Source organism: Sabethes cyaneus, chromosome 2, assembly GCF_943734655.1.
Source record: "Sabethes cyaneus chromosome 2, idSabCyanKW18_F2, whole genome shotgun sequence".
Taxonomy (NCBI): Eukaryota; Metazoa; Arthropoda; class Insecta; order Diptera; family Culicidae; genus Sabethes; species Sabethes cyaneus.
This window is the reverse complement of record NC_071354.1, coordinates 178,275,958-178,303,533: the sequence shown is the minus strand read 5'-3', so window position 1 is coordinate 178,303,533 and position 27,576 is coordinate 178,275,958. Positions and strand designations below refer to the sequence as shown.

At 38.4% G+C, this 27,576-nt stretch overlaps 1 protein-coding gene across 1 annotated transcript in view; it reads left to right on the top strand.

The window, feature by feature from the left end:
• LOC128736400 (uncharacterized) overlaps window positions 1–27,576 on the top strand; it is a 128,853-nt gene that overhangs the window by 85,338 nt on the left and 15,939 nt on the right. The gene's annotated exons all lie outside the window — the stretch shown is intronic.

The following is a 27,576-nucleotide window of genomic DNA, read 5'->3' as shown; positions in this document are numbered from 1 at the left end:
TTATATTAGTTTCAAAGTTTTTCAAAGTTTCTAATAAGTACATTCATTGCCTGCTTTAAAACATTACAGTTACATTTAAGTTGAGTCGAAGAAACGAGTGTCTTGTTTTGGCCGAAACTGACTTAATTTTCTCAGTCCGTATTTAACTGAAAAGACTCTACTGATTTGTGCAAAACGAATGGTGGTTCCCTTCACTGAAAATATGTTGAAAGTTTCATTCGAATCAGAGACGTTTAAGTTGAATCGTTTACTGGAATCGCTCTTAAGGGAACAACACAAAGGTCCCGGCAATCTGAAAAGAAGCACATAATTAATTGCCCCTGTCAACTCTTTCTGAAGCGCACAGTATTGCAAAGATTTCAAGTTAAAACCCATCACCTAGCGAACAAGATTCTTACAATTCCAACCGACAGAAATGTGGCATTGCAAACATAACCATGTTTGAGCAACGGAGCAATCCACGGAACGCCGAAGGCCAGTTGCTTGAATGCGTTCTATACATTTAGTGCCTCTTGCTTCAGGCGGAAGTGACGAGTGTTTCAATTTGAGAATATCCTCTTCGGCAGTATTAGAGGGCTTGAAGTAAAATGATACAGAATTTTCGTCTTATCCCAACCAGATTCAATGCGAATGTCATTTTTGAGCAACTTAATTTTAACCACCTTCTGTATACTGGGTTCAACGTGGAAACCCGCGAGTTAGTGGTTTAAACTTTTTCTCCGTGGAATAAATCTCGGTGCAACGGTTAGCATTTATGCCAAGAACTCGGGCTCAAATCACAACCTTCCATCTAGAAGTTACGAATGACCTAAGTAGTTAGAACCCACTCAGAATTCAGAAAACTGCGGATACATTCCATTGGCCAGTGTTTGCGAAGATGTTTAATCTTTGTATTAGTACTTTGAGTTCTTATATTGCATAATATAGTTCTAAGATGTTGGACATAAAAGAGTCATAGCCGGAAACTGAAACAAATAGTTTTTATGGTCGTATTGGATTTTATTTAACTGAATAAAAACTTCTGGCTGCTTACAACATCCATGTAGGCAGATTAGAGTAAAATGTTGCTAAGAAAATTCTTGATCGTTTGCTATCATTAACTCATTTTTTAAAATCTTGTGACTTGGTCCGGTCTGATTTAACACCGACCATATATCGCGACAAGCAACCGCGTTGAGCAGGTGAGTCGAGCAGCCGAATAAAGCAATCAAGTCAAGCAGTTGGGTCGTGCAGTCAAGTCGAACAGTCAAATCGAGCAGTCAAATCGAGCAGTCTACTCGAGCAGCTAAATCAAGCTTTTCAGTCAAGCAGTCCGGTCGAGCAGTTGAGTCGAGCAGTTGAATTGAGAAGTCGTGTCGAGCAGTTAAATCGAGTGGTCGAGTCGAGCAGTCAAATCGAGCAGTTAAATCGAGCAGTCCAGTCGAGATGTTTAATCGAGCAGTTAAGTCGAGTAGTCCAGTTGAGCAGTTGAATCGAGTAGTCTGGTCAAGCACTGGAGTCGAGCAGTCGAATCGAATGGTTTAGTCAAGCAGTCGGGTCAAGCGGTTAAGTCGAACAGTTGAGTCGAGCAGTTCATTCGAGCAGTCGAGTTGAGCAGTCGAGTCGAGTCAAGTGATTCAGTCAAGTGACTGAACAGCTTGATTCAACTGCTCGACTAGACTGTTCAATTTGACTGCTCGACTCAGCTGCTTGACTTCTGGTAGTTGAACCGAGTAGTCAAGTCGAGCAGTTTAATCGAGCAGTTAAGTCGAGTAGTTTAGTCGAGCAGTTGAATCGAGTAGTCTAGTCGAGCAGTTGAGTCGAGCAGTCTAGTCGAGCAGTCGGGTCAAGCGGTTCAGTCGAGCAGTGAGGTCGAACAGTTGAGTCGAGTAGTCCTGTTAAGCAGTTTAATCGAGCAGTTAAGTCGAGCTGTCGAATCAAACAGTTAAGTCAAGCAGTTGAGTCGAGCAGTCGGGTTGAGTGGCTAAGTCGAGCAGTTAAGTCGACTCGAGTTGAGCTGTTGAATCAAGCTGTCAGTTGAGTCGAGCCATCAAATCGAGGAGTCTAGCAATCGAACAAACAGGTTGGGCAACTGAGTCGATTCAGTTGATGTCGATGTTCATTCGAACAGTCCAGTCGAGCAGTTCAATCGTGCAGTTAAGTCGAGCAGTCGGGTCGAGTAGTAAGTCAAGCAAATGTGTCAAGCAGTCGAATCGAGTAGTTAAATCGAGTAGTCCACTCGAGCAGTTAAATCGAGCTGTTCAGTCAAGCAGTCAAATCGATTTGTTCAATCAAGCAGTTGAGTCGAACAGTCGAATCAAACAGTTCAGTCGAGCAGTTCAGTTAACCAGTCCAGTCAAGCAATCTAATCGACCAGTCCAGTCGAGTAGTCTAGTCAACCAGTTGAGCAATCGAGCAGTCCAGCAGTCGAGCAGTCTAGTCAATCAGTTGAACAATCGAGCAGTCCAGCAGTCGACCAGTGAGGTGACTGCGAATACAACCCATTACTACGAAAGCTTGACGTCCTGTCAGGGACCTGTTTTTAGTTACCGATAAGCCTCTTATGACGTCCTGTCAGAGACCTGGTTTTCGGTACAGACATAAGCCTCTAATATAAATAGATAATTCACACTTTATGTACGTAACTGAGCTGTTAGAAAATTATGGTTTGGTACTCAGGCACCGTACTTGAGCTGCGTACTCTAACTTGGTATGAACCGGTAGGTTGGCACGGTATCGCTCGCAAACTTTATGCTCGCTGATGATGGTAAAAACCCACATGTTTATAAACGACAGTACTAGTACTAGTTCCCTCCCAGTTGGCCTCGAGGTAAGATGCTGGTCTAATAAGTCAGTCGTCGTATGTTCAAATCTCGGCTGGGAGAGGCTGTTAAAGTCAATAGGATCGTAGTAACTGGCCCTGCAATTGTCATGTACTCTAACAGGACTCTAAAGGAATGCGATTAAATAAGTTGTCCGGCTGCCTTGCTCTGGCACGGTGTCGCACGGTGCTTCGAACACAAACAATACCGCACCATATGAAAGAACTTGGCTCCGAGCTATGGTTTCATTTTCGTTTCGGCAAAATGCACCGAAAACCGAGAGCGTGCTAGCTATGAGCGGAGCAGAACATTTTAGCACGGCGCTGCACGATGGGCGGTGCGTGTTTTTACAAGTCTGGTTCTCAGTAACCTCAGTAATTCAGTTGGAAAACTCCAAGCGCTCCCAGGTTCTCTTCAACCAATTTTCATGTCATAAAGTCCATAAAGAATAACAGGTCTAATAAGCGCCCTTTATGTGGTGCATTTTGAATTGCAGCTCGGATTATGTGACCGTAAATGCACGGAAAGAAATCAAATTGTTATGAAAAACAAGAAAAATGACTTATGATTTGATGATTCTAGTGTATGTTTTACAAAAATATACCATGAATAATAGTCATAATTTCACGAATTTCTTACGGTACAAAGACAACACAAGATCATTAAATTTTACTCGTAATCTTGTGTTCCTAGACCGACGGAACCTAATGGTTCCAACGCTTCTCAAATTTTGCTCCACCACCAAACCTTCTGCACAGCTCTGCTTCGGGTACCAACCCGATTCGAAGCGAACACCATTTTTGTGAGGTGTTGTTTGGCATTCTTGCAACATGTCCGGCCTGTTGTACTCTTCCAGTTTTAGCGACTTTCTATACTGCTGGTTCGCCGAAGAGTTGTGCCAGCTAAATGGTACTAACCCGACACAGCCGATATGTGAGGTCGTTTACGTACAGGATAAAAATAAGTGGCCCCTGTACACTCCCTTGAGGAACTCCTGAAGTTACGTTGAATGTTGATGAGGTTTCAAAGTCAACCTGAACTGGAGCTTTTCATCCAGTGAGGTATGGCTCCAGCCACTCAACTGTCCAACTTTGAAAATCAAGATTGGCAAGATTGTTGATTCAAATGGTTTATCTGTCAGCACATACACATGGCTAGTGAATTGCTTAGTGTTTGTCTTTATCAGTTGTTTGTCCTTCAAAACAAATCACCCACGAATTGCATGTGCTGAAGTCAACTCACTCGACTGTCAGTCATTTTTTTGCACTTTAGTGATCAATTCAGTCGTACTTTACCAGCCGAGAGCCGGGGTAGCTCTTCCCGTATTAAGAATTCCTCCCCATTGTACTCGGTCCTGGGCTACTCGTCGCCAATTCGTAACGCGTCGCGACACATGCAAGTCGGGTTCAACGTGGTCGAGCCATCCAGCACGCTGGACCTCTCCATTTCTGGTGCCGGTGGAGTTCTTGAAGAGAACGGATTTCACTGCACCGTCGTCCGGCATGCTTGTGATGTAGCCAACCCACCGTAGTCTCCGAATTTTCGCCAGGTGAACGATGGGAAACTCGCCAAGTACTGCCTGCAATTTGTGGTTTATACGCCTACGCCATTCTCCGTTATCCGTTTGAACTCTGCCAAAAATAGTCCGCAACACCTTTCGTTCAAGTACCACAAGTGGCACGTATGTCTTCCGTAAGCAAAGTTACTGTTTCAAGTCCGTAGAGGACTACCGGTCTAATTAGCGATTTGTACATCATCAGCTTTGTGCGGCGGCGTATACTCCTTGATTGAATCTTTGAATCTCTTTACTCGTATTATTTTCAGCGGTGACCAAAGATCTCAAATATACGAATTCATCAACCACTTTCAGTTCATCGCCGTCAATAGTCACTGTCTATAGGAGGCGAACGTTGTTTTCTCTCGAATCTATTCCTACCATATATTTGGTTTTCGACGCATTGAATTGTAACCCTACCCTTCTAGCCTCCGTTTTTTGGTCTGGCGATTATTGCCTCTGCCGTCCCAAGGAAATCCCTAGCAAATTATGTCGAGGTCGTCTGCGAAGGCTAGTAGTTGGCTAATCTTCCTGAAGATCGTACCTTTCGTTTCGATGCTCGCTCGCCAGGTCACACCTCCAATAGCAATAGTGAATAACATACAGGACAATCCATCCCCTTGCCATAACCCTCTGCGCGATTTGAAAGGACTCGAAACGCCACGTAGCACTTCACGTGCTCCAGGGTAGCTTTGAGAAGTCGCGTCAGTTTGTTCGGAAAACCGTTCTCGTGCATTATGTGCCATAATTGTTCGTGTTCATTTAAATCGTACACTTCCCTGAAATCCACGAAAATATGATGCGCGGGCACCGTGTACTCCCGACATTTCTGGAGGATGTAAAAATTTCTGGAGTAAAAATTTGATCCGAAGTAGCACGGGACCCCCTTAACCTCGCCTGATACTGCTCTACGAATCCTCTTACTGTTGGGAATGGATGCCGCAACAAAATTTGGGAGAATAGCTTGCAGGTGGCTTTGATAACTTTTGTCACTAGTCAATTTTCGTGCAGTACAAAAGATTGAAAGCTATAAGATAATAACTTTCACTGTCAATGTTATCAATACCGGCTATATTAGCAACACTGACTAGATAATTTACCGCAAATCTACTTACTAGCGGGGATAGACGGCGAAACATAATCTGCGAAAGCACTTTTTATGTAGCGTTGAGAATGGTGATCACTCGATAGTCCTCAAAATATTGGGTGGATCTATCTGTGAAGCTCCATGGACTTCTTCATGAACCCAATGGCATTTTTCACTGCGCTTTTGCTAGCTGCTTTGACGCCACCCTGCAGTCTTCGGAAGAGGCTTCGGTTAGCTCTTCTTTACCCGGCAGCGATGCCTCAGGGCCCACAAAGCTCCCTTTCAATGAGGAGAACGTGCTGCTCAAACCACAAGTACTGATCAAAGAAGTACTGTTTAGCGTCCCATACTGCTATGCGGAAAATGGTTTCTCTTTCCTATCAGCATACGACCTTAGTTTCTACTGGGGCTGGTTTCCCGAAGGTTGCTCGTATCCCGGTAGGTACCTCAAAAAGGTACGGATAGGAGTTGGACACGAAGCTGAGAACCACTATGGGGTTCAGTTTTTGCCTTGTTCAGCTTTTTACCAGCAAATTACCAGTGCAAATGCTTGTGGGGTATATAGAGGCGTATGTAGTCTGTGGAGCCTTCTCTAATAGGCCTTATAATCTTACGACTGATATTGCTGTTACCGGTTGCCAGTGAACCAAATTTAGTTCCCAAATCGAGTTAGAAAATATTTGGGAGCACTGCTACTAATAACATCTTTTTCAAATTCTTTGGGCAATTTCTTTTGAAAATGCGAAAATACTCAGTTTCTAAACCCACTATTTCCGGAGATACAAGAAAAACCCCGATTTAATCCACCTAGTGGTGAAAGGAACCTTTGTTATACGGTCTTATTTGCTATTTGAGATAGAAATCGACACGTCTTCGGAACATAATTCATCTATTGGTTATCGTTGCGTAGTGCGTTGGTTTACATAAATTTTTTGAAAATTGAATAGGTTTACAAAATTTGAACAAAATAGAAACACCTTTAAATTTTGATAGATAGATAGATAGATGATGATTGATTATTATTAACCTGAGTAAGTGCAAATAAAAGTAAGTTGTAAGAGGAAATCTTATTCTTTAACATATACATTGTCTAGTAAAGTCTAGTTTATAGGTTTTTGAGCTATGCATAGTTTCCTGTAATGCCATTCTATTTGAATCACATCAATAGAGTTTTCTTGAATAATTTTCATCAATTGTTATTAATCTTCGGTTACTCACGCTGTTGTATTTTGTACAAGACGTGTAGGTTTTTCAACGCCATATTGTTATAAAGTTACAAAACGTTGTTCAACTAACGTACCTTCTTCAACAAACTAATTGTGCGCAAAATGTCATAATTATTCAATGCATTAATAATTTAAATTGTTGGGAAAATGTATGCAGCAAAACTATCAGCAAATGTAAAATGTTTAAAATGTATCCGTCTGCTGGTAGTCGAGTAATTCGGAGTCAAAATTAGAGTATTCTTTATAAGCAAAGTTCTACAGTTCCTAAACAAGCAAACCTACTATGTTCAGCAAAGTTGTGTATTTTTACTATTTGTACAATTTTGTAGTACATGAAAAAGTCATACAACAATTAAAAAAAGAACGAAAATAGAAAAACTGATTTTACAAATTCATATACAATAAATAAGATTTTTCTATCTTCGCTGCAGAGATAGAAGGTTACTGTAATATCTTGTAATAATATGTTCTATAACTTTGCAGAACACATCAATGTGTTATATTGACACTGAAGAAAAATATTTTATTTATTTCGCTTTTAGGGGGATTAATCAAAATTTGTATTCCACCAAACGATAGAGCTTTCAATTTCAAGAAACTCTTTCAAAGGTTTGATAAACCTAAAACCAAGTTTTGCCAGTCAAAACTCTAGTGCACATGTTTTCTTTGGTTTGGGGCTATTGTGCGCGCGAGTAACTGCGTTACAAAAGTTGGCGCGAATGTTCGAGGGTTAATATCTTTTGACCGGTAAAACCAATTCTTATGAAATTTTGCATATATATTCGTAGTGTCAAAACCTCTCGTTTGATATTAAAATAATTGAAATTAGGTTAATTATCTTGGTTAAAATCTGAATTAATTTTTGTTAATTTTGGTGTGGTGTATACGGTTGCTCGTAACTTTCAAATTAAACGTCCAATCAAAAAATCATTTAATAGTGATCTATTAGGATATATTATCTTGCAAATGAGACTAATAGCGCATAAATCGGTTTGGTCATCTCTAAGAAACAGGCGATAATTATTACCTTGTCAAAACAGGTTTTTTAAGCATAACTTTTAAACTGCTTGTTTGTTTTCAATTAAAAATTCCTGGCCAATTTAGTTTTAATAAGGGCTTTCATTTGATACTAAGATCGTTGAAATCGGTCGTGTAGTTCCGGAGAAACCCGTGTCACGTATGTTTCACATTTTTGCTAATAACTTTTAAACGAAATGTCGTATCACGAAACAACTCAATAGTGATCTACTAGACAATAACACCTTTCAAACAAAAGTAATAGCGAACGATTCGGTTCAGCCATCTCTGAGAAACAGGCGATAGAAAAAATCATTACATACATACACACACACACACACACACACAGACATTGCTCAAATCGTCGAACCCTATCGATTGGTATATGTGACTTGGCCCTCCGGGCCTTGGATCAATTTCGTGTTTTTCGACCAATTTTTAAACCTTTGTTATAGTATAACAAAGGTAAAAAGAGAGTTTGACAAAAACGGGTCTTTTCTTACTAATTGTAGGTGCTCTCGTTAATCGAGGGGAAGTCCAACGGGAACCAAATTTTGGAATTTTACTTTCTGACTTAAAACGAACAATATGGTAAACTTTGGCTCAAATCCGCGAAGGTCGTTCACACGGATCTCGGATACTTCGCGTGGAATGCTCTATATAATAATTCTTGTTGGAGCCGACTGATCAATTTATTTTTGGTAAAATTAGTTACAATAATTTGATTTTGTCTTTTGTCTTTCGAGCTTGTCTTTGAGTAGACAAACATTATAATATAGTTAATAATTTAGACGTTGGGCATCCAAAAATCCAGTAAGAAACAATATTTCTGTTTTACTCACCTTCACCTAACTTCACTCGTTTACAAAATTCGTACGTGATCGGAACAATATCTCTCTTGATCTCTTGTAGCACCTCCCACATAATAACCTAAAAGTCATGTGGCATAATTATAATTATTCTGGAAGAAGTTCAATCAAAAGCTTCGCAAGTTGGCAGCGGCAGGCACTTTGATCGGCTTCCGAGGCAGAAACAGCGAGGCAGGCTGTTTTTCACAAATCATTTCGCTTTCCAGCATAGAAAGTGCTTGATTAATCGATTTGCTTTCCTTTTGGCTGGTTAAAAAGTTTAGAAGCAGTCTCCATTCGACAATAATAGGAATGTGTGTGAACGTACACACCGGCAGCCCGTTATGAATGGAATGGTGTGGTTTGGTGGTTTTGGTGGCGGGGTTTTTGAATACCGCCAAAAAGGCCGAACACTTTGCTAAGTTGGAATATCTGGTGGGTTTCTTTAATTTATTACTGCGCTCGAACCGACGCTCGTTCATTGAGCTGTTTCATTTTTTTTTTGTTCTCGTTAATTTCACTCTTCATTTTGTCGAAATTATCACACATAATTGCTAGGTTGGCCACTTTTGCAGCTCTGCAGGTTTCCTCCGCCCACTCGCTGCTGCGTTTTTCTTCATTGTGCCTAGTACAGAATTTGCTTGCCGTATGTTTGCGCCTCATAAATTGCATCAGAGAAAGCACCGTTTTTCATGCATAAAATTTTCAAGCTTTATCAACTTTTAATTTTTTTTCTTCGCTGCCTCGTATGAACTCTACCCACCGATTATCTAACGAGAAATCGAGAATACAAATCTTGCGGCCATAATCACCAGCGTTGGACCACGCAACAAAGAAGTCAGACTGTGAAAGCAGAAAAATAAATCAACCAGCTAATCATAATTCCACTGAACGCGGAAGTCATTTCTGGCGAGCGAAGAAACACGGGAATAAATGTTCTACCCAATTAAGGGCCAACCTAGGGATTCATTTCTTGTGCTTTGTTCTATAATTTTGTGATCATGAAATTGTAGTGATTGAGCAATCAAGTTAATTTTCTGCCCTGTTGTTTGCTACTTTAGTGCTGTTTTATTATTCTAAGCGAAGTGAAATTAGATTTGACACATAGTGGTGTAGATTTTCTCATGACTGTCTCTCATCCAGTTGATGAATTATGTGATTTCTACAGCGAGTACCCTCTCAGTTTTAACCTATTATTAACAAATATATTTTATGAGATCAACAATCAAACAACAAAATTAATGTAATGTAAAATGGATGTTCTTTTTGGTGAAAGTATATACATTCACAAGCCAAAAAATAAAAGAAGTTTTTTTATTGTGACATGTACAGTCACTATCGGCTACCAGACGTATAAACATCTCAATTTATGGCTACCAGATAAAACGTCGATGACTTGTTTAGTCAAGTGTTCTCAGACTACTCCGTCGTTAGATGCGAACACAAGGTGCACTTTCAATTGTATCGGTACTTAAAAGCAAAATATCACAATTGAAATTGTTCGAAAAAAAAACGATCTAACGATGGCATTGAATTAGCATCTTGGTAGTGCCCTTCTATCGAGAAAATATCGGCCTCACGACGACGACTACGGCCGACGACGGTGGCCATAACTATCTCTCATCAGCGCCTTTTCATACTTTTCCCCGCCTCGACTGAAGTGACGAGGCGGAATTTTACTCACTCACATTTTCCGTGGTGTTCTGCTTTTCCCCCCTATTTTTTTCCTATCTGTTCCGATATTTGTTCGAAAGAAGATCCCAAACAATCGATGACTCTGCATTCGTGACGGTGAAAATTATGATGATGTTCACGCGTTCGATCGCCGGGATGACTGAGGATCGCGTGCGCCGTGAAAATAATTCGTTTATGTTTCGCTTTATTGCTACACACGTACTTTAGGTCTTTATAGAGCTGCCAAACGGGAAAATTAAGCGCGAGAAAAGCTGAACCGTTTTCTGTAGAGCGAAGCATGACGATTATTGCATTCTAACCAGTTCTGTGGTCTAATGAAAAGACTCGCTACAGTAGTCGAATTCGAGCTGTAACGCCTTGATGTGGCTGATTTTTTGTTTGCCTCTGTGTGTGTATTTATGTTCTCGTGTTGTGCTTTAATAACAATAAATGCCATGGTTCTAGTATGTACAGGTACGTTCCACGAAGTAAAGTTATTAATTTTAAAATCTACCTTTATGTTGTGTTTGCCCCTCCTTCTATCCTATCCCGTGTACATATCGCCCACTTGATCTCGTAGAACTTTAGTTTCCCTATCTTTTCCTCACATAACTGTCAAGTTTAATACCAATGATGAGCTGCTTGCTATGGTGCTTTATTAATTCACTTACCAAATGTTGTGTGTGTTTGATCTAATAGTAGTTTTGGAAAGCTGCCACCACATGCCAGCCCCACACGGGTTGAAGCGGTGCCTTAGCATTGCCGGCTGGCTTCGTTTGCTGCTCGTTTCTCCGGAAGAACGCGAAGAGGATCACGAAAGGCAGAAGCTCATCGTTTGTTTGAACTTTTCCTCCCTTCTAGGATTTTCAACGCCAAATGCAGTACGGTGTAATGATAAATTTTGTCATTAAAGTTTTTGAACAGAGATTATCATACCGAGGGAATTAGCAGAATGGTTCAAGATATTGAAAGAAAGGTTAATATGGAGTACATATTCCATTAGTTGATATACCAGTCAGTAAGTATGATGAATTTTTGAAATTTAGAGCGTCAATGTTTCATATAAGCTAATAGTGTGAAAGAGGTTATTGCAACTCTAGTTAAATTCCCAACTCGCAAGAGATAAAAAACTATTTAGTGAACTCGAAATACGATTTGAATTTGAAATTAATCAACCTCTCTTATAGCCTTTATTCACATTCATTGAGAAGTTCTACTGGCGACTTATACTGAGACAATTTTCAGTAGATTCAGTACAGTATAGAGTACTACTTTTTTCCAAAAAAAGCATGAATCTGAATAGACGTTGTGACCAAAATACCGGATAATTCGATTGTTTTTGTATCATATGGCATTCATATGCGAGTAAGTTGACCATAATGATAATAATAATTTAATCAACATTCGTATTCAGTCTAAATTCTAATCCAAATCGATTTTAAATTCAATCCAAATCGAATCCAATTCCAAGCAAAATGTAATCTAAATTTAATCCAAATCCAATCCAATTCCAATCCAAAACCAATTGAAATCCAATCCAAATAAAATCCAAATCTAATCCAAATCCAATCCAAATCTATTCCAAATCATATTTAATTCCAAACTAAATTTAGTTAAAATCTATTGCAAATCAGTGTTCGAAAAAATTGACAACCCTGCATGATGGCGAATATAACGCATTCAGCGTATACAATGGTAGTGTTTCTTTATCTATCAGCGCATGAACATGACTACTGAACTGCTGACAGTGTTTGTCTTTCTCAGTTTTCTACTCTTCAAAACAATTCAATCATGAATTGCAGTGCTGAATAGTTGCTTGACTAACTGACTGATGTCAGTTGCGTGACTGATATTTTAGTTTATAAAGTTTACTGTTTTAAACTGCCTGCTTTTTAAAATCAATCAAAGCCTAGCTGGAGGAAATTAATTATAGCTTCGGAGCAATGTGTACGTTTATTATAATTTCGTTTGCCGTTGTCGACAATTCAAAATGAATGAATGATTCACATTTGATTCCATTCACAATTGTCGAGAATGAATGAATGTAGAGAACAATACGAACATGAACATGAACACAAGTGATTCGTGTGAATTGTTGGTTTCAGGTTGGCAATGCTGAGTTTATTTCATTTTTGTACTATAAACAACAAGAATGAGCAGTATATTGCATTAATTCAGGCGTAATGCATGAATTAATTATGCGATTTTTAGGCACTGATCCAAATCCAGTCTAAATCCAAATCCAATTTATTTTCAATCCAAATCCAATCCAAATCCTCTCCGATACAAATCATAAAGCAAATCCAATCCAAATCCAATTCAACTCCAAACCAAATGCAATCCAAATCCAATCCAAATCCAATCCAAATCCAATCCAAATCCAATCCAAATCCAATCCAAATCCAATCCAAATCCAATCCAAATCCAATCCAAATCCAATCCAAATCCAATCCAAATCCAATCCAAATCCAATCCAAATCCAATCCAAATCCAATCCAAATCCAATCCAAATCCAATCCAAATCCAATCCAAATCCAATCCAAATCCAATCCAAATCCAATCCAAATCCAATCCAAATCCAATCCAAATCCAATCCACATCCAATCCAAATTCAATCCAATCCAAATCCAATCCAAATCCAATCCAAATCCAATCCAAATCCAATCCAAATGCAATCCAATCGAATCCAATCCAAATCCAATCGAATCCAATCCAAATCCAATCCGAATCCAATCCAAATCCGAACTAAATTGTTTAATGCAACCATTTTTGATATTTTTTTTCGGTGTCTCTAGTACTTGATGTACAAGTTTTTTATGAGACTTTTGAAGTGAACCACTAATTCAGTGAGGTATTTTGCATATTCTATCAAAACTTGTTAATCTTTTTTTATATATGTTATTTATTCGTATAATTCATCGGACAATTTAGATCTAAATGTAAGCTTAAAAATTCCTTAATTATTAATATTTATATTGTCAAATGCGTGATGGTTCGTCAAAACTAAAAAGAGAGAGTTGGCAGCGTATTGCGTCAAATAGGAGTCGTCCTGTACCACCATTCTGGGCCGTAAAACTGTTATCTACGTCGGCTTTGTGTGTTTAAACCCAACAGTCGACAGCGATCTTTGTACGATGTTAAATATTTCTGATCCCTCCAGGGTAGATGACGAAGCCCAGAGCGAACAAATTTGCGCTGTACGTTTTCTAGTCTAGTGGTCAGACAGACCCGTGCGGATTCCAAAGGATGCTCGCAACCTCCAGCTTCGACCGTACAATAGAACTATGGAAAGCTTTGAAGTAAAGCGGGTCGTTGTATTCACCAGCGATCTTAAATATGAACCCAGAAGCACGATTGGCTGGTTAATGATGACAGAAATGTGGGACTTCATTATGAGTTTCTCTTCAAGTATTACTCCAAGATCTTTCACCTGTTCCACCCTATTCGGTTTGGCTCCGGATATTTCGTAATCAAACTCTATTGCGCTTCTAGTGCGATGAAAGCTGATGACGCCACATTTCTCCACACTCAATAACAATTGGTACCTTACGCACCTGCCACTAAATAAGTTCAGACGCTTTAGTAATATCCCAAGTAACACACAAAACAAGTTAGAAAATAATCTGTATGAAAAGTAGTCGTTTAAGAGTACTATAAACGTACTATGAAAACATGTGTCGTTATTATTGAGGTTTTGAGATGTTTTGTGATAACATGAATTTATTTGACAGCTCATATCAAATGAATAATGTTTGTTTTTGTACATGTCAACACAAAGTTTTTATTATGTCTCCATTACTAAATTTAAACTACTGGAAGAACAAGTTGTAGCTTATGCTATAATAACGTTTTAAAATGGAATGAAATAACCTCATACATACTTGTTAGAATTGTTGTTTCATTAGATTTCAATTTTTTGCGCTTTTCTGGTAATAAAGAAGTTCTGATATATGTAATGTTATACTATTCTATAACAAGCTGTGTTGCATGGGATTATGCAATCATCTGATAGATTTTCAAGTGATTATGTAAGATAGATTTTCAAATCGTCGACGAAGCAAAGCCTTCCACCTTCATTGAGTAGTAACTCTGTATCGTTTATGTTGATACAGAATAGTAGTGGTCCCAAATTGCTACCCAGTGATACACCAGAGCTATTTGTAAACGCGGCAGACCGGCAGTTACCAAGTTTTGCGAAAAGTTGCCTATCCGTGAGGAATGTTTGCAACCATCTGCACAATCTAGTGGTATACCCAAGTTTCTCCAGCTTGCTCAAAGAATAATGCGATTAACGGTATCAAAAGCTGATACCAGTGTTACGAGCAGTACTAAATCTAAATAAGTAAACAGTAATCTAAACAAGCGAATAGACACTGATGCTGATCCGACTACCGGATCACTGCAGAATTTAGGATCCGTCTCCATATTAATTGGTTATGGGCTACCATTTCCCATTCGCCTCTAACACTCGCTGCTCTAGGAACCTCGTGAAGAGGGCACATCCAACGGGTAGGGTCTGTCTGCCTGCGAACCATCAATGTGAGATCAGGCTAACCATTTTTGTTGGAACAGCAGGTTCAAGCATAATTCATCACAGCTCATTTTATTTAATTGAATCGTACCTCGCCTTGAAGTCTATAAACAAATGGTGAGGTGGCAAGCTAAATTGCTGAAATTTATCTAGAATCTGTCATAAAATGACATTTGGTAAGAACGTTTGGTCCGTCGAGGGGCATCCCTCTCGAAAACCGCACTTGTTTACTGCAACAACATCAATCTATGAAACCGGATGCTGGAGAGAATTGCATGCAGAGTTGAGAAAATACAAACGAGCTTATCCTTAGGGTCTCTAGAGAATGTTAACAAATATTTTGAGACTACTTATCAGGTTGCGATTTGAGAGGAATCATAATAGATCGAGGAATTTGTAAAAGACCTCCCAGAAATTCTACCGTCTTCATTCGCCACCATTCTATGCAGATGATCCAGCACTCTAGAATGAATTGGGTCGACTATGGCACGGCATTTGGGATAAAAGTTTAGTTACCCACGTGTTCGCCGATTTACCGGACGATTGAACTGCTGCTGCTGGTCCCTTAATCGTCGCTCTTACTGCTTTTCCAACATCCGTCCAATAATCTCTATTTTCTTTACCAGCTGTTTTTGTTTTCGCTGAAGGTCGTCTGGCAGCTGAAGCTGTTCTTGTCACAGCCGTTCATGGCTCCTTACTTGCAAGTTGTCTTTCTTTCAGGTTAGCTAGCTGTCTCGAACCCATTCTTCAAATTGACGGTGAGAAGCGTTGTAACTCTGATTCTGGCCCGCTTCATTCGCTACGTTCGTCACGATTCTGTACTTGTTATCGAGATTTCCCTTGTGCTCCTGGGCTTTTTTCTATTTTAGGAGTCTTCAGCCCTCTTCTTGCCCTAAGCAGCAAGATTGGTTTTGATAGACTACCCGTAGTTGCACTCCGTGATAGGTCGAGCCAGTAAGATTACACAAAGAACCACTTGGATGATGCTTGGGAGTAGCATGACACTTTCATTGTGAGTCATCAGTCTTCTTCTTGCTGCTGCTGAAATACTCACTCTGCCTGTAACCTGCAACCTCAACAGTTGCATCTTGGCAACTGCTACGAAGAGATAGATATTTCTGTGGAACTACCGATCTAATGAAGGTTTTGTACCAGATCAGTTTCGCACAGCGGCTTATACGGCTTATACCGTAAGCCCGATTTCCAGCTTAAATGCGTCGTTAGATCTCCTTACTAGTTCTAGTGTTGTTCGTGGCCATTAGCAATCCTAAATATATGAACTCATCTTCCATTTCCTGTTCCTCGCCGTCAACGGTTGTTGTCCGTGGCATCCTACTTTCGTGTATATGGTCTTCGACGCATATATTTTTAGCCCAATCGTTCTGGATTCCAAAGTCATCTGCGCAGCTTAGGAGCACACCTTTACATCAAATTGTACCACTCGTTTCGAAGCACGCTTGTAGGATCACCTCCTATGGAGCCGTCACGTTTTCTGAAACCTCACCGCGTCTCGAATGAAGTCGAGAATGTGCCCGAAATGTATGCAAAACGCTTCACATGATCCTATGTACCGTGAATTCGGGTGAAATTGATCACTTTTTCGAGTATTTTTTAAATATCTTTGAATAGAAACATATTTAGGAAGATGATTCAATTTTAAAATAAGTACTGTAGTGCTGGCTACACGACAGTATCATCTATATCTTATATAAATAATTTTATTTTAAATAAAACTTAATGTAATCGTGAAATTGAAAATTTACAAATAACGGGTGAAATTGATCACGTAGAAATCAAGACGATATTGCTATTAAACCATACGCTCTGACAGCAATAACATAACGTGCAGTATAACATCTGGCGTAATCGAGATATTGCCTGTATGTAGGCAACAATGTCGCGTACAGCAACTAGCACAAAAATCAAACAGTCAGCTCTACATTAGCATGGTGGATGCATCTGCTAAATAAATATGAACGATAGAAAAGATATTAAGCCAATTTTAGCATCGTAATCGTTTGTTTTTGTTTAAATATTGCTGTATATATGTGTAAATGTACGATTTTCGTATACAATCTTCACCAATCTAGTGAAACAAATAATTTAATTCTCCTCATATACGGGAGCTTGACTGTCTCTTTGAATGTGTAGTTGCATTTCGCTATGTAAGCACAAACCGATCTCTTGCACTCTCATGCAACTGCCATATGGAGCGTTTGTAAAATTTGTGCGAAGTATTGTCTGTCTTTTGCACCCTTTTATAAATCTCCATTCTGCTTCACAGAAAGAATAAACTTTCGCAGGTGGCAGCTCCATTTCGCACCCATAGCGATCTAGAAATCTATGTTGCCTCAGTTCATGATGTTATCAATCGTTTTATTTCGTAATAGGTCAAATCAAACAATTTCTGTCGCATAATTTTATTCATGGAAATTATCAAAGCACAGCCAGATAATTAGAGAATCGAATTAGTTCTATCAAAATTTCCTTCTGCAACGAAATTTGTGTTAACAGCAAGGAGTTTTATCGGGCATGTTGAAAATTGCGATTCGATCAAAATAGTAAATTTTAAAAAATCAAGCCATTTACAAGATCAATCTTGCTGAAAGCCAAGTGACTTTGACCTGTAACTCAATCTTTATATGGATGGGTGCATATTCAGCTTTATGAATCAGTATAAACGTAGAATAAAGAGTTTTTTACTCGTTGGTCCAAGGTGATCAATTTCACCCGACTGATCAATTTCGCCCGAATCGACGGTAGCTTTGATTAGTCGCATCTGTTTGTCCGGGAAACCGTGTTCGTGCATTATCTGCCATAGCTGGTCTCGATCGACTGTATCGTATGTTGCTTTGTGGTCAATAAACGTACACGTTATACTCCTGTCATTTCTGCAAGAGTGGATGGTAAAAATTTAGTCCTTACTGACTCGAGCTCTTATGAAGCCCGTTTAATAATTCTGTGATAGCCGACGTAACAAGATTTGGGAGAGTACATGGTCGGCAGCTTTTACCAACGTTATGGTTGCAGCAGCTACTTCTCCTCCCAAATTAGGGAAATGACCCGTTGCCAGCGTTTCTCGGTCATCAATTTCTTCGATGAGGTGTCATCAACGAATTGCTTCTGTCGTATGACGTTGGTTCATCTTCTTGTTAAATTTGCGTGTGTCATCAGCTGTGAATAGTTAAAGTAAGGTTAGCATATTCAATACCTTTCTTGCTATCCTTTTCAATGCTCGTCAACCCATTTCCCATTCGTCATTGAGATCCAGAGAATTCCAAATAAAACTGGTGTGAACAGCCTCGCAATTGGTTAAAATTTGCTCTTCTTAGTAGGATCTGATAATAGAGAGAGATGAAACTTTTCCTTTTAATTTTTACTATTTATTTATTTTTATGTCAGTTAGACTGTTGACCCCCTTGACTTACAACCTTCAAGTAAGCTCGAAACATAGAACTCATGCCACTAATTAAGAAGGATTTAGTACCTTTTACCACAATTGAAGTTAACATATATCCCATCTTAATGGATGAAGTTATTGTAATGGTTTCATATTATACAAAAGAATAAAAAAGACTACATTTAAATAAGACTAACAGTTCCAAAATAAAATGCCAATTTCTTTATACACATCGGGCTGCCTGTATTAGAAAGTATACTAAGAAACGTCAGGTTGTGAAAGTAAACATCGGTAGAGTATAAAAAAACGACACGTAAAAACGGTGCAATCGAACTAATGATTATTTTTTATTGAACTTTCAGGTTTCACTTAAAAGAAGCTCAAGTTTTGATTTTCTAGCAAATGTAATTATCTTTTCGAGCGGGTAAGAGAAAGCCTAAAATCTTTTTTTTACGTGTTTCAAGACTTCAACATGTTTAACACTCTACGCACAGAGTTTTATAAATTAGATATACAGTGGACCCCCGTTCGTTTGAACGATTCCTCATGCAAACTAACGGGGTTCGTTTTTAATTTGAACAACTAGCAATCCTAAATATGCTGAAACTTGTATGAACTGGCCGCCCTGCTCTTTGTTATTGTTTTGGTGGTTTGATTTAGTCTCGTTTAGTTGGTAGTTTCGAGCAGCGAATATGTTATTCTCCGATCGGATTTCTATCGTAATCGTTGGGAAACGAAATGTGAAACTGATTAAACAAGGATTAAACACGCTAGAACAGTACAAACAAATCGTGTTTATGTGCATTGTCTGCGAAGGCAAATGATGCCATGTTGAGAATGACATTTGAACCATTTTTAATTTGCACATCGTGCAAACCAGCGGGGTTCAAATTAAAAAGTGTTCAGATTAAAAACGGTCAAACGAACGGGGGTCCACGGTATTACAAAATTTAAAGATCCAAAAGAAGGTTCTAAAATCCGGGTACAGATGCCTTTATCCCTTAGAGGATTATCATAGAATGGGGCTACTTGCAACACGTAGAACAAACAGCTTTCATATTGTTCATAAATATTGAGCAAACTGTATTTTTCAACAGTTGCTAAAGCAGGCTCTTATACTTACCACTACTACGCATGTGGTGGGACAAGATCCTTTCTGCTCGGATGTAAGTGAGGTGAGAATAAAACCCAATATTTTTCAGCAAGAACAAACCCTTTATTTTATATTTCAAGGGGTAAAAAGCAGCTAATTTTACCAATAAATTAGATTAGCCAATAAATTTAAAAGAGAGAATATGAGACTTTTCCTTCCATGACATTTTTTTCTCTTAAAGAGCCTTTTGAAAGCAATGTCTTTTAGTTTCTTTTGTAGCCTCAGTCTCAGTTGCAAGCTTGCGTTTCGCCGAAAGGTTTTCGCCCTTCTGCTGAAGATTGGTTTGTTCTTTATTAATTCTGACATTATTTCTTCCGTTTTTGTTATGGGTCCTTGCGCTTGGAAAGTGGTCCAATATCTGCAGGAGTCACATTCGATCGCTTTGAAAGATCCAGTGGTTCGTCATGATCCAGTCCGCTAAAATCTGTTCTTTCTGAAGCTGAAGGCAGTAAATCTGGAGCCTCGTAACGCCTGGTATTTTATAGCATCCAGCATAAATTCCAATTATTATGTATGTTTCATTTCTGCACTACTGACAAAGCGACTCCAGCAACATAAAACACCATTCCTCAAGTATGAAGAGTATCATTAAAGCGAAATATTGATCAACGTTTTACAAAAAAATAGTTTCAAAAGCACTTTCCACCGCGAACTGTATCCGTGACAAAAATCTAAATTTAAACAAACAGAGAAGTGTTGCAAGCATCCCCGCCTTACGGTAATCAAAAATGTATGATAAGAGATCTCACACAGACCTATAATATTCATAAAATGAAAAGAAAGTATGCTTACTGTTGCGTTTTATAGTTTACTGCTGATGAAAACCGTTTTTCCACATGTTCTAAATTAACGTGGGTAGTATTAACGACTCTCGTAAATGGTCGGTATGAAACTAATTCTGGGCTGTTGCCCTCTGCTGCAGCTTCAAGAATTCAAGAAAATCTAGAAGTGTGAAAAGTGCAACATAATGGAACTTTTAATAGGACCGTTAGACTAAACTCGGTTATTAAACTTGTATAAACCATCTACGTTGGATCGTAAAGTCAGTGTGCGGAATCGGGGAAAATGGAGCCACAGCTTTTTAATGAACAAGATATCATTCCATTTGAAGCGGTAATAAAGAGAAAATTACCTGATATCGTCGTTGGAGACGAATGGATAGGTGGAGACGATTTCAGTTTCAAAGCTTTAAACTTAAAACGGGATTCCTCGGAAAGTAGCTCATATCAGTTATATATTCAAAAAATTAAAGTAATTTATTTTGTTATTAGTAACGAAATCGATTTAAATTTCATTAAAATTTAGTATTAACAGAGCCATTTCATTGCTAATAGACCAATGGTAAAAGTTACGTTGAGATGCTTAGACTTCTTCATCTGGTTAAAATTGAATTGAAATATATTCGGTTTGAAACAATTTTGCCCTGCCAAAATGTTTTTTTTTGCTGTTTCCTGATGACATAGAACAAGCTACTTTTATTTAGAAAAATCCACAATTGCGTATATGTAACTCGAAAAAAAATTGACGTCACGTAACTTATATGTCTAATAACTGTGCCAAATCTAGTCAAGATCGTTGCACCTGTTGAAAAAGGGAGTTTGCTCCCTTTGATAATGTTCTTTTTGAGAAAACTTGAAAGGGGAACTAGATACTTAAAACGCTTAATTTTTCAATTTGCAATAGTTGGAATATTTCTAAGATGTTGTACATATCATAAAAAATGATAATGTTTACTAACAGAAATCTGTTCGAATCAAGATGTAAATCGTGTGCGTTAAAACCTATTTACTTCTTGACGTGAAAAGATTAAATGATGTCTTTGAACAGATCAGATAAAATACCGATTACTTTCAGTATTACCGTAATAAACCTCAATATAAAACCAACTGATGAACCAAATGAAGTAAAAGTGGTATTACTTAATGGCCGCTTTTTCTTTGAATGTTTTACGTCAGATCATGTAGATTTTCTTCTGCAATTACCTTTTCGAATCGCAATAAAATCCGTTAGCTATGAAGGTACTATTATAACATGGCATTAAGTATCCATAAAATATCCCATGTAAATGCGTAGCAATACAAAGCCGATCTTGTGACGGTTGTTTGTAAAACCGCAAAAAAAACTTCTCAATCGTTGCGGGTTTAACTTTAAGGAGCTTTTCAGTGATGTTTGTGTTGGTTGGGCTTTTGCATGGTGTGAATGTGACTGAAAATAAGGGTAACGAAGGCAGTTAAACAAGGAAGCTGCAAACCTTTGTCAGCAAGGTATGGATCGATTTATTTTTCCCACTGACCCAAATGCCTGCAGGCATTCTTAAACTACGAGCTTGAACTTTGAACGGGATGAGATAATAGACCGAATCAAGGTGACGACATTTGGCAGATACTGGCGCCCTTGTTTACATAACAAACGCAGCATCCAACAAAGATTCACTTGTTTAAACGGCAAGTTTGTTGTTTAAATAGCAATATGATTAAATTATAAAAGCCATTATGCCTATAAAATATGAAATACACATGCTACATTCGATATAAACGAAAAAGAAAATAGTCCAAAATGTAAACAAAGGCGCCAGTATCAGTCAATTGACGGTATTATGATTTGGTCTATATACCATTTTATGAACTGACAGCATTCTTGATAGTGATATTGCTTTACCGTCGGGTAACTGCGTTATGTCAAGTACCAGCACAGGGAAAGTGCAATATCGTTATCAGCAAGTTACCATGTCTCTTGTCACTTAAAATGCTCTATTGACATGCTCTCAACATGCTTAACAGTACTGAGTAATCGGAGCAATACGACTAGTCCTATTTTTAGGCATGTTTTTTGGTTTATTTACATATCCAATACTCGAGCTGTTCCACAAATTTGGAGGTTAAGAAATGAAGGTGATAATCATGTACATACGTCTATTTTGTGTTCGCTACTTTGAGTGTTTGAGATGTCGGAAAACTCTATAGCCGGGAGACCTAGCGTAACCTAGCAAAAAATAATCAACAAGTGTCAGGTTACACAATCTAAACGACTAAATCGCAGGTCAAAAACGAGAAAATTACTGGTCATGAAATTCGCCTCTAAATTGGTCAATTGTTTACCATACTGTGCAGCACGTAGTGCTGTCTTGTAAAAACTATATGAAGACCATTAATTCAATAGGGCCGAAGCCCAACATATAACGGGTGACAACTAAAATTTTGGAATTTTTTTCTCAAGCTGTCAAAAAAAGACTTGAAGAAGAACTGGTTCACCGAAATTAAAGATACATTGTCCTTTGTTGACAATAAATTAGTGTACATTTGAAACATTTGATGTCGGAACAGGAGCGTTGTATGGCCGCCATGTCAACTTTGCGAATGCATACCTTGATTCCCAGGGGCAACACACTGTTGAAAATATATTACTTTTCCCTATGAAAATATTTTTTCAACCTTAATATATTTATACCGTTTCAACTCTAATATAACCTAAAGCCCTACAAAGATTTGCGATGATGCTCTATCCGGCCAAAACACGGTCCATCGGTCCATCTGCATGAAGTTTTTGTAGGAACGGGATTTTCAAACATTCGTCTGGTGCAAACCTTAATTGACAGCCAAACCAGAGGGTTTGTTTTTGAGGGCACGAGAAAGAGAACGATGTTCTTCTGCGTCCATAATGTTGGTTGGTCTTTCACTACCTTGTTTGCGAATAGTTGTTGGGGATCTTAGGATATGGTAAACAGTCGAAGCTGCATCTTATTTGCTTTTTGAATGTTGTACCGTTTACTTTTTGCCGAGATTTCTGTGGCAGCTCGCTGAAGTTTATAACGCGCTACCGAAATGCTTTTTGTTTCGACACCATTTTAAGCATAACTGGGTAAGCATAAACAATGCATAAAATATATTGACAAAAAGAGGAGAGAGAGAGAGAAAGAGAGAGAGAGAGACTTTCATTTCTCTCTGAGCTCGTATGTTGTTGAGTATAGGGGCATCGAAAAAATTCTAAAATTTTAGTTGTCATTTAGTTGTCAGTTAAACATACCGACGATTGACATAACATACAAAAATGACATAACAAAAACATAACATAGAAAAATGACTATGCCAAACCAGCAGAAATGTAATAACAACAGGTTTGTTTACATATTGAGTAGGGTTCATGTGGGTATTTTCGGCCCATCAAGCGGTAGGCTGAATAATATTCAGGAATTACGTTGAAACTATATTTATTCTTGTCTCGAATGATTCTTTATTCACATATCACATCATATAAACCTTATAATTTTCCTACAAATTCAACTTTTTTAGAAACTTTCGGGCCCCTTGGCGAACTAGGAGTCCACTTTGCGAAGAATTGAAAGTGCAATTTTTATTTCTAAACTATTTTCAAGCAATCAAATGCAAAAGTTCCAATATTTGAAGACCTCGTATCAGTAGTGGCCCCGTTTCAGCGAGAATTACTCTATTGCACATCGGCCGTATTGAATTGTTGGTCTTTATATATGTACACCATTGCGAGATAAAGCAATCTAAGTAAAGCTGACCGTGCGTCCCGGAATTTGTTCATTTGTCCTGGATGATCAAGTGACCCGGAAAGTATTCCGCGTGGATTAATTGGTCGGTGTTAAATCAGACCGGACCAAGTCGCAAAATTAAAAAAAAAGAGAAAATAACAGCAGACGACCAAGAATTTTCTAAGCTATATTTTACTCTAATCAGACTACATAAATGTTGCGAACAGCCGGTGTTATGAGATAATTTCGAACGATTGATACGTATAAACCATACATAACAGCAAACTTTAAACGCGTTTTTCTCAAAATCCGAGTTTTGTCACTTGGTTCGGTCTGACTTAACACCGACCAATTCTGCACTTATACGCCTTACTGGAAACCCCTTGCGCACACGAGATTTGATATTGCTGTTGGTGGTTTTCCCATTGTGCTGTTGAGTAGTTTTTCAAGCTGGAGGAAGAAAAACAACTAACACAACCACCAATTAGCAATCTTCATGAGCAGAACGCACGTTTCCTTTCGCTACTTATGCTACTACCATAAAAGTATACCATGCAGTTATATATGGAGATTTCGTAGATAAACTTTACATACAAAATAGTCAACAGAGAGTGCTTGCGCATGAGCTTTGAAAGATGCGCACTATGTTGTTTAATACAGGCTGAGGGTTTTATCCTGATAAAGGGTGTCCACGGTAAAATTGCAAAATTCGAGTTTTTATCCGATTGTTATCAAACTTCCAGAGCATCGAATGAAACCATTAAACGTAGTTTTAACGTCTTTATTTTATTAAATTTCGCCTTCGAATCCGAATGCCCGTACCTTGGCCAAAACCCCACCCATTAGATTTTTCACAACCTCAAAATAGACATGTTTTGCATATTTACCCATACTTTCTTCATTTCTTCGAATGTTTTGACTACTTTAGGATGGTTCAAAAGATTCTGCTTCATAATTGCCCAGAATTTCTCGATTGGTCGCAGCACTGGTGTATTTGAGAGGTAGCGATCTTTCGGCACGAAATCGACATCATTTACCTTATATCACTCCTGCACGATCTTTGCGTAGTGGCATGAATAAAAACCCTACCAGAAGATCGTAGGACAGTTGTGAGACTTTAGAAGAGGAAGAAAGCGCTTTTGGAGACACACTTTCGGACACATTTATCTATGTTTGTGGTAACTGTGGTAACGATATTGCTTGCCAAATCAAGAATTTCTTGTCGAACTTCGACATCTTCTGTTTTCGGAGCTTCTCTGAAACATCAAACTTATCCTTGGAAGTGAAATACTGATTCCCCGGAATCTGGTTGTAGTCCGCTTTCACGTTGGTCTCGTTGTCCATAACCCATTTTCGATTTACTTGTGCAGAATTTTTTCGCGAACGAGCTGTTCTTTCCACGCCATTTTTCAGATCTTTGCACAGCTGATGAAAAGACTCACACAGTGTAAACAATGCACTTTGAACTTTCTCCATGAAAAATTTCTTTTCTTTTGCTTTTAATTTTGCCCAATAGTTCAAAAGTTATAACAATTTGAGGGTGTTTGAGGGTACCGTGGACACCCTTTACTGACATATGTATACTCAAAAAAATCGACACGTCGCATCCACGTGAAAAATCATGTAAACTTCTGTACAGCAACTTACATGAACTTCAAGTACTAGATAATGGGAAATTTGATAAAATTTACCGGGATCGCACGTAAACTGGTTAGTATGAGTGCGAGTTACCAACAATTCACGTGAATGTTACATGAAAAGTGTGATGGATGAGAATTACCTATGTTTTCACGTAAACTTGACGTGCTGATTTTTTTGAGTGTATGTTTAATACTTGCTGTTTCATGCCAATTATCCTCCGAAATAACAAGTACAATCTAATAAACGCCGAAACTGTACCCGAGGTCCATTATAGGCAAAAGTAACTTACCCTACAAAGCATATAGGAAGCGAGCTGCGATTGTTAACACGTAATCCGGTCAGGGGCCTGGTTTTGGTTACAGACAAAGCTCGTATCTTCAGGGAATCAAAAATCACGAGCGCTCAAGAGACAAAGATATTGTCCCTGCTTCAAAATATTGCGACAACGTATGATGAAAGTTTGTCACTATTACATAGAAGTTAGGACAAAGCCAAGTTATCGTAGTTGTTTATCGTGGATACAGATGGTTCATGACAACAATTTTATTGCCTGCGAAAAAGATAAATTTCTGTATGCAACACGTATTGTACGCAACAGAAGCAATCCTAATTAAGTCACACTGTGTCGGCAGCGGCTGTGTTTGGTAGTTACCAAGGTAACGTTGGTAACTTCTGTACGTCAGACTTCCCAAGTAACAATTCCAAGTTTTATTACGTTCGTATAGCGGTTTTCATGACCAATTTCATAAAAGCGCTAATAAAACTATGAGCTCCACCAGAACTTTCTGATGACCGCTATAAAACTGCTTTCTGACTAAGTGGCCCACTCCTCAGAATGTTTTCATAACCGCTATAAGAATCAGGTTATAAACTGAAGTAGTCGTATCACGCTCTGCTAAAAGCAACAATAAAACCGATTAAGCTTTCGCTGCTTGACACCCTTCGCCATAATTTTAAAAAAGCTTTTCGCTTTTCGCTTTTCGAGCAAACGCCAGATAAGTTCGCTAGCTTTCTCAACTTGCAGAAAAGTTTTAGTTTTACTGACAGATCATTCTGAACGATTTGGTTTATAGCGACTAGAATAAAATATCCCATAGAATATTTATTAAATTTTAAGCAATAACGTTGGTTTGCACTATGTGCGCATTTAATTTCATCGTGCATTTTGATATGATAGGTCGATAAAATCAGCGCGCCACTGAAATTTTGCAATTTTCGAAAACTGGTTATTTTAACAAATTGAAAATATTCAGTTAGTGAATCTCAATTTCTAGCAAAATCATTTTAGTTGCTTTTTCTGAAAGAAAAACCGATTGATAATGACCTTCTTTCGGCAAAATACTTTGCTTTGATGAATTGTTGTTTGCGAGGTAAACAAAATACTAGAATATGGCAATATGGCTTCGCATAAAAAAATGATTTTGGTGTTGAACTTTGGTATTCTTCATAATAGCTGTTTGGTTAGGGTGTTACCATTTTAATAGCTCTATAAAACTAACAGATTTATTGCGGTTTGCCAAGTAACCGCGATAAGATCAATTTTGATTGGTGCGCCATTTTGTGTTGCTACGCCACACTTATGGTAAGTTTATAGGAGACATGGTGCAGCCAACAAGTTTTAACGTGGTAATATAAGCAACCTCAATAAATTCGCTTTATTAACAGTTTTATTATGGTTTTCTAGCTAGCTATAAGTGTGTTTGGACTCGTATCTTCTTGGTATTACGCAATACCACAATAAATCCAGTGGTAATGATTCATACCGCAATAAAACTCTTATAAAATTCAAGTAAAACCAAGTGGCTTTGAATTGTTACTTGGGTTTGGGTCAAAGCAAGCTGGTCCTTTTCTAAAGGTTTTTGCTGTTTGTCCCTTTTGTTCAAGTTGCTGATAATGTATTGTCTTTTACCAGCCGACTTGGGACAAAGACATATTTTATTGTATACCTGCATCACCAACAACAAGCGTTTGTGAGAGCGAGTGTGTGTCAAGATGTATTTTTACCGAAAGTTATCATTCTCACTGGTGTGAAGGGAATGTTCCTTTGTCATAATATTTTGTTATCGTGATACATTCTGGTTACTATGTATGTTATCTAATAACTGGTTTATCGCTCTTCGTTTTTGTCGGTTATTTCTGCGTATGATC